This window comes from Bombina bombina, chromosome 1 (genome assembly GCF_027579735.1).
Source record: "Bombina bombina isolate aBomBom1 chromosome 1, aBomBom1.pri, whole genome shotgun sequence".
In the NCBI taxonomy this organism is placed as follows: domain Eukaryota; kingdom Metazoa; phylum Chordata; class Amphibia; order Anura; family Bombinatoridae; genus Bombina; species Bombina bombina.
In genome coordinates, this window is record NC_069499.1 from 65,345,425 (window position 1) to 65,359,172 (window position 13,748).

Consider the following 13,748-nt stretch of genomic DNA (forward strand, 5'->3'; position numbering starts at 1 on the left):
CTTTCTCCTGTAGTGTGGTCAGTCCACGGGTCATCATTACTTCTGGGATATTAACTCCTCCCCAACAGGAAGTGCAAGAGGATCACCCAAGCAGAGCTGCTATATAGCTCCTCCCCTCTACGTCACACCCAGTCATTCGACCGAGAACCAAACGAGAAAGGAGAAACTATAGGGTGCAGTGGTGACTGGAGTATAATTTAAAAATTTAGACCTGCCATAAAAAACAGGGCGGGCCGTGGACTGACTACACTACAGGAGAAAGGAATTTATCAGGTAAGCATAAATTATGTTTTCTCCTGTTAAGTGTAGTTAGTCCACGGGTCATCATTACTTCTGGGATACCAATACCAAAGCTAAAGTACACGGATGACGGGAGGGACAGGCAGGATCTTTATACGGAAGGAACCACTGCCTGAAGAACCTTTCTCCCAAAAACAGCCTCCGAAGAAGCAAAAGTGTCAAATTTGTAAAATTTGGAAAAAGTATGAAGAGAAGATCAAGTTGCAGCCTTGCAAATCTGTTCAACAGAGGCCTCGTTCTTAAAGGCCCAAGTGGAAGCCACAGCTCTAGTGGAATGAGCTGTAATTCTTTCAGGAGGCTGCTGTCCAGCAGTATCATAGGCTAAACGTATTATGCTACGAAGCCAAAAAGAGAGAGAGGTAGCAGAAGCTTTTTGACCTCTCCTCTGTCCAGAATAAACGACAAACAGGGAAGAAGTTTGGCGAAAATCTTTAGTTGCCTGCAAATAAAATTTCAGGGCACGGACAACATCTAGATTGTGCAGAAGTCGTTCCTTCTTTGAAGAAGGGTTAGGACACAATGATGGCACAACAATCTCTTGATTGATATTCTTGTTAGTGACAACCTTAGGCAAAAACCCAGGTTTAGTACGCAGAACTACCTTATCTGAATGAAAAATCAGATACGGGGAATCACAATGTAAGGCTGATAACTCAGAGACTCTACGAGCCGAGGAAATAGCCATCAAAAACAGAACTTTCCAAGATAACAGCTTGATATCAATGGAATGAAGGGGTTCAAACGGAACACCCTGTAAAACGTTAAGAACTAAGTTTAAGCTCCATGGTGGAGCAACAGTTTTAAACACAGGCTTAATCCTGGCCAAAGCCTGGCAAAAAGCCTGAACGTCTGGAACTTCTGACAGACGTTTGTGTAAAAGAATGGACAAAGCTGAGATCTGTCCCTTTAAGGAACTAGCAGATAAACCCTTTTCTAAACCTTCTTGTAGAAAAGACAATATCCTAGGAATCCTAACCTTACTCCATGAGTAATTCTTGGATTCGCACCAATGTAAGTATTTACGCCATATTTTATGGTAAATCTTTCTGGTAACAGGCTTCCTAGCCTGTATTAAGGTATCAATAACTGACTCCGAAAAACCACGCTTTGATAAAATCAAGCGTTCAATTTCCAAGCAGTCAGCTTCAGAGAAATTAGATTTTGATGTTTGAAAGGACCCTGAATTAGAAGGTCCTGTCTCAGAGGCAGAGACCAAGGTGGACAGGATGACATGTCCACTAGATCTGCATACCAGGTCCTGCGTGGCCACGCAGGCGCTATCAGAATCACCGATGCTTTCTCCTGTTTGATCCTGGCAATCAATCGAGGAAGCATCGGGAAGGGTGGAAACACATAGGCCATCCCGAAGGTCCAAGGTGCTGTCAAAGCATCTACCAGGACTGCTCCCGGGTCCCTGGAACTGGACCCGTAACAAGGAAGCTTGGCGTTCTGGCGAGACGCCATCAGATCTATCTCTGGTTTGCCCCAAAGTCGAAGTATTTGGGCAAAGATCTCCGGATGAAGTTCCCACTCCCCCGGATGAAAAGTCTGACGACTTAGGAAATCCGCCTCCCAGTTCTCCACTCCAGGAATGTGGATCGCTGACAGGTGGCAAGAGTGAGACTCTGCCCAGCGAATTATCTTTGATACTTCCATCATCGCTAGGGAGCTTCTTGTCCCTCCTTGATGGTTGATGTAAGCTACAGTCGTGATATTGTCCGACTGAAACCTGATGAACCCCCGAGTTGTTAACTGAGGCCAAGCCAGAAGGGCATTGAGAACTGCTCTCAATTCCAGAATGTTTATTGGAAGGAGACTCTCCTCCTGAGTCCATGATCCCTGAGCCTTCAGGGAATTCCAGACAGCGCCCCAACCTAGTAGGCTGGCGTCTGTTGTTACAATTGTCCAATCTGGTCTGCTGAATGGCATCCCCCTGGACAGATGTGGCCGAGAAAGCCACCATAGAAGAGAATTTCTGGTCTCTTGATCCAGATTCAGAGTAGGGGACAAATCTGAGTAATCCCCATTCCACTGACTTAGCATGCACAATTGCAGCGGTCTGAGATGTAGGCGTGCAAAGGGTGCTATGTCCATTGCCGCTACCATTAAGCCGATTACCTCCATGCATTGAGCCACTGACGGGTGTTGAATGGAATGAAGGACACGGCAAGCATTTTGAAGCTTTGTTAACCTGTCTTCTGTCAGGTAAATCTTCATTTCTACAGAATCTATAAGAGTCCCCAAGAAGGGAACCCTTGTGAGTGGTAAGAGAGAACTCTTCTCTTCGTTCACCTTCCACCCATGCGACCTTAGAAATGCCAGTACTAACTCTGTATGAGACCTGGCAGTTTGAAAGCTTGACGCTTGTATCAGAATGTCGTCTAGATACGGAGCCACCGAAATTCCTCGCGGTCTTAGCACCGCCAGAAGAGAGCCCAGAACCTTTGTGAAGATTCTTGGAGCCGTAGCCAACCCGAACGGAAGAGCTACAAACTGGTAATGCCTGTCTAGGAAGGCAAACCTTAGATACCGGTAATGATCTTTGTGAATCGGTATATGAAGGTAGGCATCCTTTAAATCCACTGTGGTCATGTACTGACCCTTTTGGATCATGGGTAAGATTGTCCGAATAGTTTCCATTTTGAACGATGGAACTCTTAGGAATTTGTTTAGGATCTTTAAATCCAAGATTGGTCTGAAGGTTCCTTCTTTCTTGGGAACCACAAACAGATTTGAGTAAAACCCTTGTCCGTGTTCCGACCGCGGAACCGGATGGATCACTCCCATTAGTAAAAGATCTTGTACACAGCGTAGAAACGCCTCTTTCTTTATCTGGTTTGTTGACAACCTTGAAAGATGAAATCTCCCTTTTGGGGGAGAGGCTTTGAAGTCCAGAAGATATCCCTGAGATATGATCTCTAACGCCCAGGGATCCTGGACATCTCTTGCCCAAGCCTGGGCGAAGAGAGAGAGTCTGCCCCCCACTAGATCCGTTCCCGGATCGGGGGCCCTCACTTCATGCTGTCTTAGGGGCAGCAGCAGGTTTCCTGGCCTGCTTGCCCTTGTTCCAGGACTGGTTAGGTTTCCAGCCTTGTCTGTAGCGAGCAACAGCTCCTTCCTGTTTTGGTGCAGAGGAAGTTGATGCTGCTCCTGCCTTGAAGTTACGAAAGGCACGAAAATTAGACTGTCTAGCCCTAGGTTTGGCTCTGTCTTGAGGCAGGGCATGGCCTTTACCTCCTGTAATGTCAGCGATAATTTCCTTCAAACCGGGCCCGAATAAGGTCTGCCCTTTGAAAGGTATGTTAAGTAATTTAGATTTAGAAGTAACATCAGCTGACCAGGATTTTAGCCACAGCGCTCTGCGTGCCTGAATGGCGAATCCGGAATTCTTAGCCGTAAGTTTAGTTAAATGTACTACGGCATCAGAAATAAATTAATTAGCTAGCTTAAGGGCTTTAAGCTTGTGTGTAATCTCATCCAATGGAGCTGATTCAAGGGTCTCTTCCAGAGACTCAAACCAAAATGCTGCTGCAGCCGTGACAGGCGCAATGCATGCAAGGGGTTGTAATATAAAACCTTGTTGAACAAACATTTTTTTAAGGTAACCCTCTAACTTTTTATCCATTGGATCTGAAAAGGCGCAGCTATCCTCCACCGGGATAGTGGTACGCTTAGCTAAAGTGGAAACTGCTCCCTCCACCTTAGGGACCGTTTGCCATAAGTCCCGTGTGGTGGCGTCTATTGGAAACATCTTTCTGAATATAGGAGGGGGTGAGAAAGGCACACCGGGTCTATCCCACTCCTTAGTAACAATTTCAGTAAGTCTTTTAGGTATTGGAAAAACGTCAGTACTCAACGGTACCGCAAAATATTTATCCAACCTACACATTTTTTCTGGTATTGCAACTGTGTTACAATCATTCAGAGCCGCTAACACCTCCCCTAGTAATACACAGAGGTTTTCCAGCTTAAACTTAAAATTTGAAATGTCTGAATCCAGTTTATTTGGATCAGATCCGTCACCCGCAGAATGAAGCTCTCCGTCCTCATGTTCTGCAAATTGTGACGCAGTATCTGACATGGCCCTAATATTATCAGCGCACTCTGTTCTCACCCCAGAGTGATCTCGCTTACCTCTAAGTTCTGGTAATTTAGACAAAACTTCAGTCATAACATTAGCCATGTCCTGTAGTGTGATTTGTAATGGCCGCCCTGAAGTACTCGGCGTTACAATATCACGCACCTCCCGAGCGGGAGATGCAGGTACTGACACGTGAGGCAAGTTAGTCGGCATAACTTCCCCCTCGTTGTTTGGTGAATGATGTTCAATTTGTACAGAATGACTCTTATTCAAAGTAGCATCAATGCAATTAGTACATAAATTTCTATTGGGCTCCACCTTGGCTTTTGCACATATAGCACAGAGATATTCCTCTGAGTCAGACATGTTTAACAAACTAGCAATTAAACTAGCAAGCTTGGAAATACTTTTCACTCAAATTACAAGTATTATGGAAAACGCACTGTGCCTTTAAGAAGCACAGAAAAAAATTATGACAGTTTAATAATAAGGAACCGGAAAAACTATAAAAACCAGATTTTTCCCAGTAAAGGCATAAATTTAGCAAAGGATTGCCCCCATTAGTAATGGATAACTAACCCTTAATAGCAGAAAAAAATGTACAAAATATAAACGTTTTTTATCACAGTCAAAGCACAATCTCACAGGTCTGCTGTGAGTGATTACCTCCCTCAAAATAATTTTTGAAGACCCTTGAGCTCTGTAGAGACGATCCGGATCATGCAGGAAGAGAAACAGACTTTTGACTGAATTTTTGATGCGTAGCAAAAGCGCCAAAATAGGCCCCTCACCCACAGCAGTGAGGGAAGTTCAGTAAACTGTCTTAAATTAAAATAAACGACAGCCAAGTGGAAAAACAGTGCCCAAAAACAATTTTTCACCCAGTACCTCAGATAATTAAACAATTTAGCATGCCAGCAAAAACGTTTAAAATCAAATAACATGAAATGTCATTAAACAGCCTGTTGCTAGACGTTCCCACTGCAAGTTAGGCTAAAAATTATATGCATATAGTATTACCCAGAGAAGTGCCATTCCCCAGAATACTGAAGTGTACACATATATACATAAACAGCCTGATACCAGTTGCTACTACTGCATTTAAGGCTGAACTTACATTATATCGGTATTGGCAGTATTTTCTCAGTCAATTCCATTTCTCAGAAAATAATATACTGCAACATACCTCTTTGCAGGTGAACCTGCCCGCTGTCCCCTGATCTGAAGTTTACCTCACTCCTCAGAATGGCCGAGAACAGCAAAATGAATCTTAGCTACGCCGGCTAAAATCATTCAAAAACTCAGGTAGATTCTTCTTCAAATTCTACCTGAGAAGGAACAACACACTCCGGTGCTGTTTTAAAATAACAAACTTTTGATTGAAGATATAAAAACTAAATATAATCACCACAGTCCTCTCACACATCCCATCTATTAGTTGGGTGCAAGAGAATGACTGGGTGTGACGTAGAGGGGAGGAGCTATATAGCAGCTCTCCTTGGGTGATCCTCTTGCACTTCCTGTTGGGGAGGAGTTAATATCCCAGAAGTAATGATGACCCGTGGACTGACTACACTTAACAGGAGAAAGCCCCCCCCCAAATAAAAAAAGCCCTACCCTACACTAAATTACAAATAGCCCTTAAAAGGGCATTTTGCTGGGCATTGCCCCAAAGTAATCAGCTCTTTTACCTGTAAAAAAAATTACAACCCCCCCAACATTAAAACCCACCACCCACACAACCAACCCTACTCTAAAACCCACCCAATACCCCCTTAAAAAAACCTAATACTAACCCCTTGAAGATCACCTTACCGGCAGAAGTCTTCATCCAACCGGGCCAAAGTACTCAACGAAGCCGGGAGAAGTCTTCATCCAAGCCGGGCGAAGTGGTCCTCCAGACGGGCAGAAGTCTTCATCCAGATGGCATCTTCTATCTTCATCCATCCGGCGCGGAGCGTGTCCATTTTCAAGACATCCGACGCGGAGCATCCTCTTCATCCGACGGCTAACACTGAATAAAGTTTCCTTTAAATGACGTCATCCAAGATGGCGTCCCTTCAATTCTGATTGGCTGATAGAATTATATCAGCCAATCGGAATTAAGGTAGAAAAACTCCTATTGGCTGATGCAATCAGCCAATAGGATTGAGCTTGCATTCTATTGGCTGATTAGAACAGCCAATAGAATGCCAGCTCAATCCTATTGGCTTATTGCATCAGCTAAAAGGGTTGAACTTCAATCCTATTGGCTGATTGCATCAGCGAATAGAATTTTTTTCTACCTTAATTCCGCTTGGCTGATAGAATTCTATCAGCCAATCGGAATCTAAGGGACACCATCTTGGATGACGTCACTTAAAGGGACAGTCAACCATAGAATTGTTATTGTTTTAAAAGATAGATAATTCCTTTATTACTCATTCCCCAGTTTTGCATAACCAACAGTTATATTAATGTACTTTTTACCTTTGTGATTACCTTGTATCTAGGAACCTTCTTCCAGCCCCCTGATCACATGACTGTGACTGTTTATTATTATTGTCTTAAATTTAGCATTGTATTGTGCTAGATCTTAAATAACTTTCTGTGCCTGAACACAGTTATCTATATAGCCCACGTGTACTTTCTGTCTCTTTGTGTTGAAAAGAGATTTAAAAAGCATGTGATAAGAGGCAGCCCTCAAAGGCTTAGAAATTAGCATATGAGCCTACCTATGTTTAGTTTAAACTAAGAATGCCAAGAGAAAAAAAGCAAATTTGATGATAAAAGTAAATTGGATATTACAAATGTACCACTCTTTTGACAAAGAGGAGCGACCAACCCCAACCCTCCTTGAGGCCACTAGCTCTGTCATCCCTAAGCCAAACAAGCCTACAGATAAAGTATCCAACTACCGCCCTATTTCCCTAATAAATATTGACATTAAATTATATGCTAAACTTATTGCCACAAGAATTAATAGATATCTACCCTCTTTAATACACACCGATCAAACGGGATTCATCCCAGGCAGAGAGGCAAAAGACAATACCATACGAGTTTTGCATACTTTACTTACAGCCTCGTCCACTAAAACGCCCTTGGCCCTCTTATCCACAGATGCGGAGAAGGCCTTTGACAGGGTGGACTGGGATTTTCTCTGGTCCATCCTGTCAAAATTTGGCTTCTCACACAAATTAATTTCGCGCATCCAAGCACTGTACTCAGGTCCGTCAGCGCGCGTCAATGAAAATAATACGCTTTCGCAAACAATTTATATAAACAATGGCACCCGGCAGGGGTGCCCACTATCCCCTTTACTTTTCGCCCTGGCAGTGGAGGCGCTAGCGACACGAATCAGATGCAACCCCTTAGTTCGAGGTGTCTCCTTCGGAGATATTCATCAAAAATGTCTTTTATATGCAGATGACATTATATTCACAATGCGCTCCCCACTTACATCAATCCCTGCCCTACTTAGTGAGCTAGAGAGTTACAAACTAGTTTCAAATTTCTCCATTAATATGGAAAAGTCAGTGCTACTACCTGTACACCTAGCAGAGGGTGAATTGCAGTACATTACAAATAACACCTCATTTCAAATGGCTAATAAAATACGCTACTCAGGAATAGACATCTCATCTAACCATACAGAATTGTTTAATCTCAATTATACACCCCTCCAATTAGAATCTAATAAGTCACTAGAGCTCTGGAGTAAACAGGGTCACCTTTCCTGGTTGGGTCGCATCAATGTAATAAAAATGAACCTCCTCCCTAAATACTTATACTTGTTCCAAGTCCTCCCATTAGATCTCCCCATACAGTATTTATTAAAACAACATAAAATGCTAGACTCATTTATCTGGGATCACAAAAGATCCAGAGTTGCAAGGAGTACTTTGTTTCTAAACAAGGAAGACGGAGGCTTGGGATCCCCAAACTTGATAAATTACTACAAATCGGTTCAAATAGCTCGCATTGTTGCTTGGAAACACTCCCCTCCGGGGAAGCCCTGGATACAGATAGAATCCTTCCTGGCAGGTGACCTGAACCTAGGCGATCAATGCTGGATCCCACATAGAAACAGACCAATAGAAGTTTGGGGAAATTACTACATAGCCACCACACTTAAGTTATGGGATAAAATTCTATCCGAAGAAAGACAGATTTCTACAAACATTTCTCCTCTATCCCCCTTGCTTAACAACCCCTTGATGTTACACTCCCACACCTTTCCCCAACCGCAGATCGCAGGGACACCTACTAATATCCCGACACATATGGTTCTTCACAACGGACTTATAAAACCACAAGCCGATATATATCAACTTTTGGGTGCCCCCTTCCCGTATTTTCAAATCAGACATGCCATACTATCCAGTGCCCATAAGACTGATCTTACAGGGCCCCTCACCCCCCTTGAAACACTGTGTACATCCGCCTCAGTCACCAAATCCCATCTATCTACGATATATAAAATACTTAGAGGCACCTTCCCTAGTAAGAAGCCCACGTTCACCATAAAATGGGAAAAAGAATTTAATATAGAACTCACAGAGGACCAGTGGTTACATATTTTTACAGAAACTAAAAAATCATCCCTATCACTGGCGCTGGTCGAAACTAACTATAAGCTTCTTTCGAGGTGGTATCTAACCCCCCATCGCCTGCGAAGCATATTCCCTAATTCCTCTTCACTGTGTTGGCGACACTGTGGGGAGGTGGGTACTCTCTCACATATTTGGTGGACATGTCCTCACCTTTATTCTTACTGGAATAATATAAATAAACATATAGACAGAGTACTGGGAGAACACACTACACTCACCCCAAGTCTGGTGCTGCTTAGCGATATCCCTAAAATACGTTGTATGTATAGAAAGAAATTGCTACGCTGTATGCTTAGCTGTGCTAGGCGCTTGATTCCTAGGTTTTGGAGAAAAACGGTTGTCCCTACTTAAACTATGTGGGTGAATGAGGTGAGTCATGTGCTTGAGTTGGAGAAAATATATTATGTGTACAAGGGAAAGCAAGATATTATCGCAGATATGATATTTATTTGGGAACAAGCAAGATAATTTCATTGTGCTTGGGGGGAGAGCCATCATTATTGATAACTGAACTACTGTGGTTTATTCTAATAACATGTGTCTTTGCCTATCCTCTTAAGTTCTAGAAATGTCGGTCTGGGTGGCTTTGTGCTATGTATTAAGGCCTTTAATTCTTATGCTACTGTATATGTGATCAATATCTGTGTCTATGTACACTTGTTTTGTTTTGGTTGGAAAATAATAAAAATTACATAATGGAAAAAAAGTAAATTGGAAAGTCAATTAAAATTAAAAGTCCTATCTGAATAATGAAAGTTTAATTTATACTTGACTGTCCCTTTAAAGGAACCTTCATTCGTCGGGTAGTCGTCGGATGAAGAGGATGCTCCGCAACGGATGTCTTGAAGATGGACCCGCTCCGCGCCGGATGGATGAAGATAGAAGATGCTGTCTGGATGAAGACTTCTGCCCGTCTGGAGGACCACTTCGCCCGGCTTGGATGAAAATTTCTCCCGGCTTCGTTGAGGACTTCGGCCCGGTTGGATGAAGACGTCTCCCGGTAAGGTGATCTTCAAGGGGTTAGTGTTAGGTTTTTTAAGGGGGTATTGGGTGGGTTTTAGAGTAGGGTTGGTTGTATGGGTGGTGGGTTTTAATGTTGGGGGGGGGGGGGATTTGTAATTTATTTTTACAGGTAAAAGAGCTGATTACTTTGGGGCAATGCCCCGCAAAAGGCCCTTGGGGGGGGGGGGCTTTTTTATTTTGTTAGGGGGATTAGGTGTAATTAGTTTAAAAATCTTGTAATTTGTTCATTATTTTCTGTAATTTAGTGTTTGTTTGTTTTTGTACTTTAGATAATTTTATTTAATTGTATTTAATCTAGGGAATTAATTTAATTATAGTGTAGTGTTAGGTGTTAGTGTAACTTAGGTTAGGTTTTATTTTACAGGTCAATTTGTATTTATTTTAGCTAGGTAGTTATTAAATAGTTAATAACTATTTAATAACTATTCTACCTAGTTAAAATAAATACAAACTTGCCTGTAAAATAAAAATAAACTCTAAGCTAGCTACAATGTAACTATTAATTATATTGTAGCTAGCTTAGGGTTTATTTTATAGGTGAGTATTTAGTCTTAAATAGGAATAATTTAGTTAATGATAGGAATTTTATTTAGATTTCTTTTAATTATATTTAAGTTAGGGGGGTTAGGGTTAGACTTAGATTTAGGGGTTAATAACTTTAGTATAGTGGCGGAGACGTTGGGGCGGCAGATTAGGGGTTAATAATATTTAACTAATGTTTGCAAGACGGGAGTGCGGCGGTTTAGGGGTTAATATATTTATTATAGTGGCGGCGATGTCCGGATCAGCAGATTAGGGGTTAAAAAAAAATTTTGTGTTTGCGATGCGGGAGGGCCTCGGTTTAGGGGTTAATAGGTAGTTTATGGGTGTTAGTGTACTTTTTAGCACTTTAGTTAAGAGTTTTATGCTACGGCGTTGTAGTGTAAAACTCTTAACTACTGACTTTAAAATGCGGTACCAGTCTTGACAGGAGAGGGTCTACTGCTCACTTTTTGGCAGACTCGTAATACCGGCGCTATGCAAGTCCCATTGAAAAAAAAAAGAGGATACGCAATTTACGTAAGTGGATTTGCGGTATTTCCAAGTCTGGCCAAAAAGGTGAGCGGTGAGCCTGTAACTTCAAGACTCGTAATACCACCGGGCATTAAAAAGCAGCATTAGGACCGGCTGACGCTGCTTTTTAAGCCTAACGCAAAAACTCGTAATCTAGCCGATAGTTTTTTATAAAAAATTGCAAATTGCTGTTTATATAGGCACCCTAAAGCCAAATTTCATCCATGATTACCTTTCACAGTGTGAAAATGATTATCCATTGTAAACTGCCGCATTTTTTAGGAAATAAAACTTATAAAGAAATACTTTGTGACATAAATAGCTATAGCTCAGAGGAGAAAGGATAGGTTATACTTCTGTATCTCCTCACCAGCAACACCACCCTCTTAAACTGCAGCTGGCCAGCCTTAGCTGTTGCGGACCGCCTGGAAATCTCCTGGTGTCCTGGTAGGCCAATTCGGCCTTGACTTCCAAAACAGGGATACCCATAAAATCCAGGTGCTCTGAGATTGCGTAACTAGAGTTAGAAGTGTTAAATATAAGATTACACAAATATAGGGCGAAAGTTCCCTTTAAAGATGACTGATTGGAATACAACGTATCAGTGACACGAATGTGATAAAACTTATGAACGCTAATCAATCAGATTTTTCTAGAGATCAAACTAATTACACGCTACACTGTATCCTGCATTAGAATATTCGCATATAACATATTAGTCACAGCTTGTTGTGCATTTCTCAAATAGCAATTTAGTGCAACAGAATGTTTTACGACTTTCTAAAACCCTCTCTGAGACACAATGAGCTTATGTCCTATCAATGTGACAGTTCAGTGACACACAGCTGTATACAGTCTGCAGTCTTCATTTGCTTATATCAAAGTCTAAATTAGGAGGAAAAATTATTCTAGGGTTGAACACACATACAACACACACACACACACACACAATAAGACACACACACAACCCACACGAATAACACAGACACACAACCCACACGAATAACACAGACACACACACACAAATAACAGACACACACACACAAATAACAGACACACACACACAAATAACAGACACACACACACAAATAACAGACACACACACACAAATAACAGACACACACACACAAATAACAGACACACACACACAAATACACACAGACCCACAGATCCACAAATAACAGACACACAAAAACAATAAGACACACACACACAAATAACAAACACACACACACACACAAATAACAGACACACACAAATAACACACATACACAAATAACACACACAGACAACACACACACATTATATATGGCTAAAAATGGGTAACATTTAGATTTAGTAGATGTAATAGATGTATGTCAGGGCAAAAGGTTTATGAGAGCTAAAAAGGAATATCCACATAGCATCAATGCACTACATGGAGTTGGCTTAAGACATCTTGTGAGTCAATAATAGAAGACATATTTATGTAGCCACAAATCACAAGCGAGCTCCAAGTAGTGCATGAGCCTACCTATGTATGGTTTTCAAGAAAGTCAATTTGATCAAATAAGTAAATTGTAAAATATCTTCAAACTGTGTTAATTAAAAAAAAAGCCTATTTCTACCAGTACCTAACTAGTAACAGCAAAATAAGATAAGGTAAACAACATTTAAGAGCCTGCAAAATAAAAATTTAATTTAGCTAACAATGCTATTTTTAAAATGGATTGAAAACTTTGTTACATACACACTTTCTGAGGAACAAGCACCTACTGAGCATATGCAGAAGCTCACAGGGTATACGTTTACTAGTCTGTGATTGGCTGATAGCTATCACATGGTACAGGGGGCCGGAAAATGGGAGAATAAATACATTTGCAAGAAAATCTACTGCTTTTTATTATGCACTTTTGTATGGTTTCTTCTATGATTCAGAAAGAACATACACTTTCAAACAACTTTCCAGTTTACTTTTATTATTATATTTTCTTCATTCTTTTGATATCCTTTGTTGGAGTAGCAATGCAGTACTAGTAGTCCGCTGAACACATCTAGTAAGCCAATGACAAGAGGCAGATACACAGCTACCAATCAGCAGCCAGTAGAGTATTGCTTCTCCTGAGTCTACCTAGGTATGCTCTTCAAAAGAGGATACCAAGAGAAATTAGCATATTAGATAATAGAAGTAAATTGGAAAGCAGTTTAAAATTCCTTGCTCTATATACTTTAAAGGGGATAAAATAAGATAACAGCTTTAAAAAGAGCTGCAGGCACAGGAGGAAAAACGATTTAAAAAGGGTGAGAAGTATTACATTTATTGCAGTTCTGCCCAAACGTTTAAAGTCCCTTTAAAAATCCAATTTGTGGGGACCCATAGGCGTATGCCTGTATAAAGAGTAAAGGAGGTTCCCATTCAAGATTCAGACAGACAGAGAATGCAATTTAAAAAAAATACCAAATCAAATGTACTCCTTTACCTTGGTCTCCTTTGCTGAGATGACTTTTTTCCAAGAGAGCCTGATCCTGAGCCTTCCTAGGGATATGGATAACAAGAGTACACTTGAATTAAATTTGGATATTTATTAAAAATTGTACTCTTGTTCTGAAACTTTACTTTTGACTTACATGTCCCATTAAATATGGTGTTTTACAAGCCTTTAATTCAATGGTCCCAAAGTACTGGCCCTGGTGCCATATGAGGCACTCAAGATAGT

General features: G+C 41.2%; 1 protein-coding gene across 2 annotated transcripts in view; it reads right to left on the reverse strand.

Moving 5' to 3' along the window:
* The window catches only part of TRAF3 (TNF receptor associated factor 3), a 346,334-nt gene that overhangs the window by 183,641 nt on the left and 148,945 nt on the right, over positions 1-13,748 (reverse strand). Inside the window, exon 1 of one of the 2 annotated variants that reach the window (XM_053697428.1) lies at positions 13,512-13,569. The exons of the other annotated variant lie outside the window; for it this stretch is intronic. The gene's annotated coding sequence lies outside the window, so the exon portion shown is untranslated. Of the gene's footprint in view, positions 1-13,511; positions 13,570-13,748 lie in introns of those variants that run through there. 2 annotated transcript variants of the gene reach the window in all.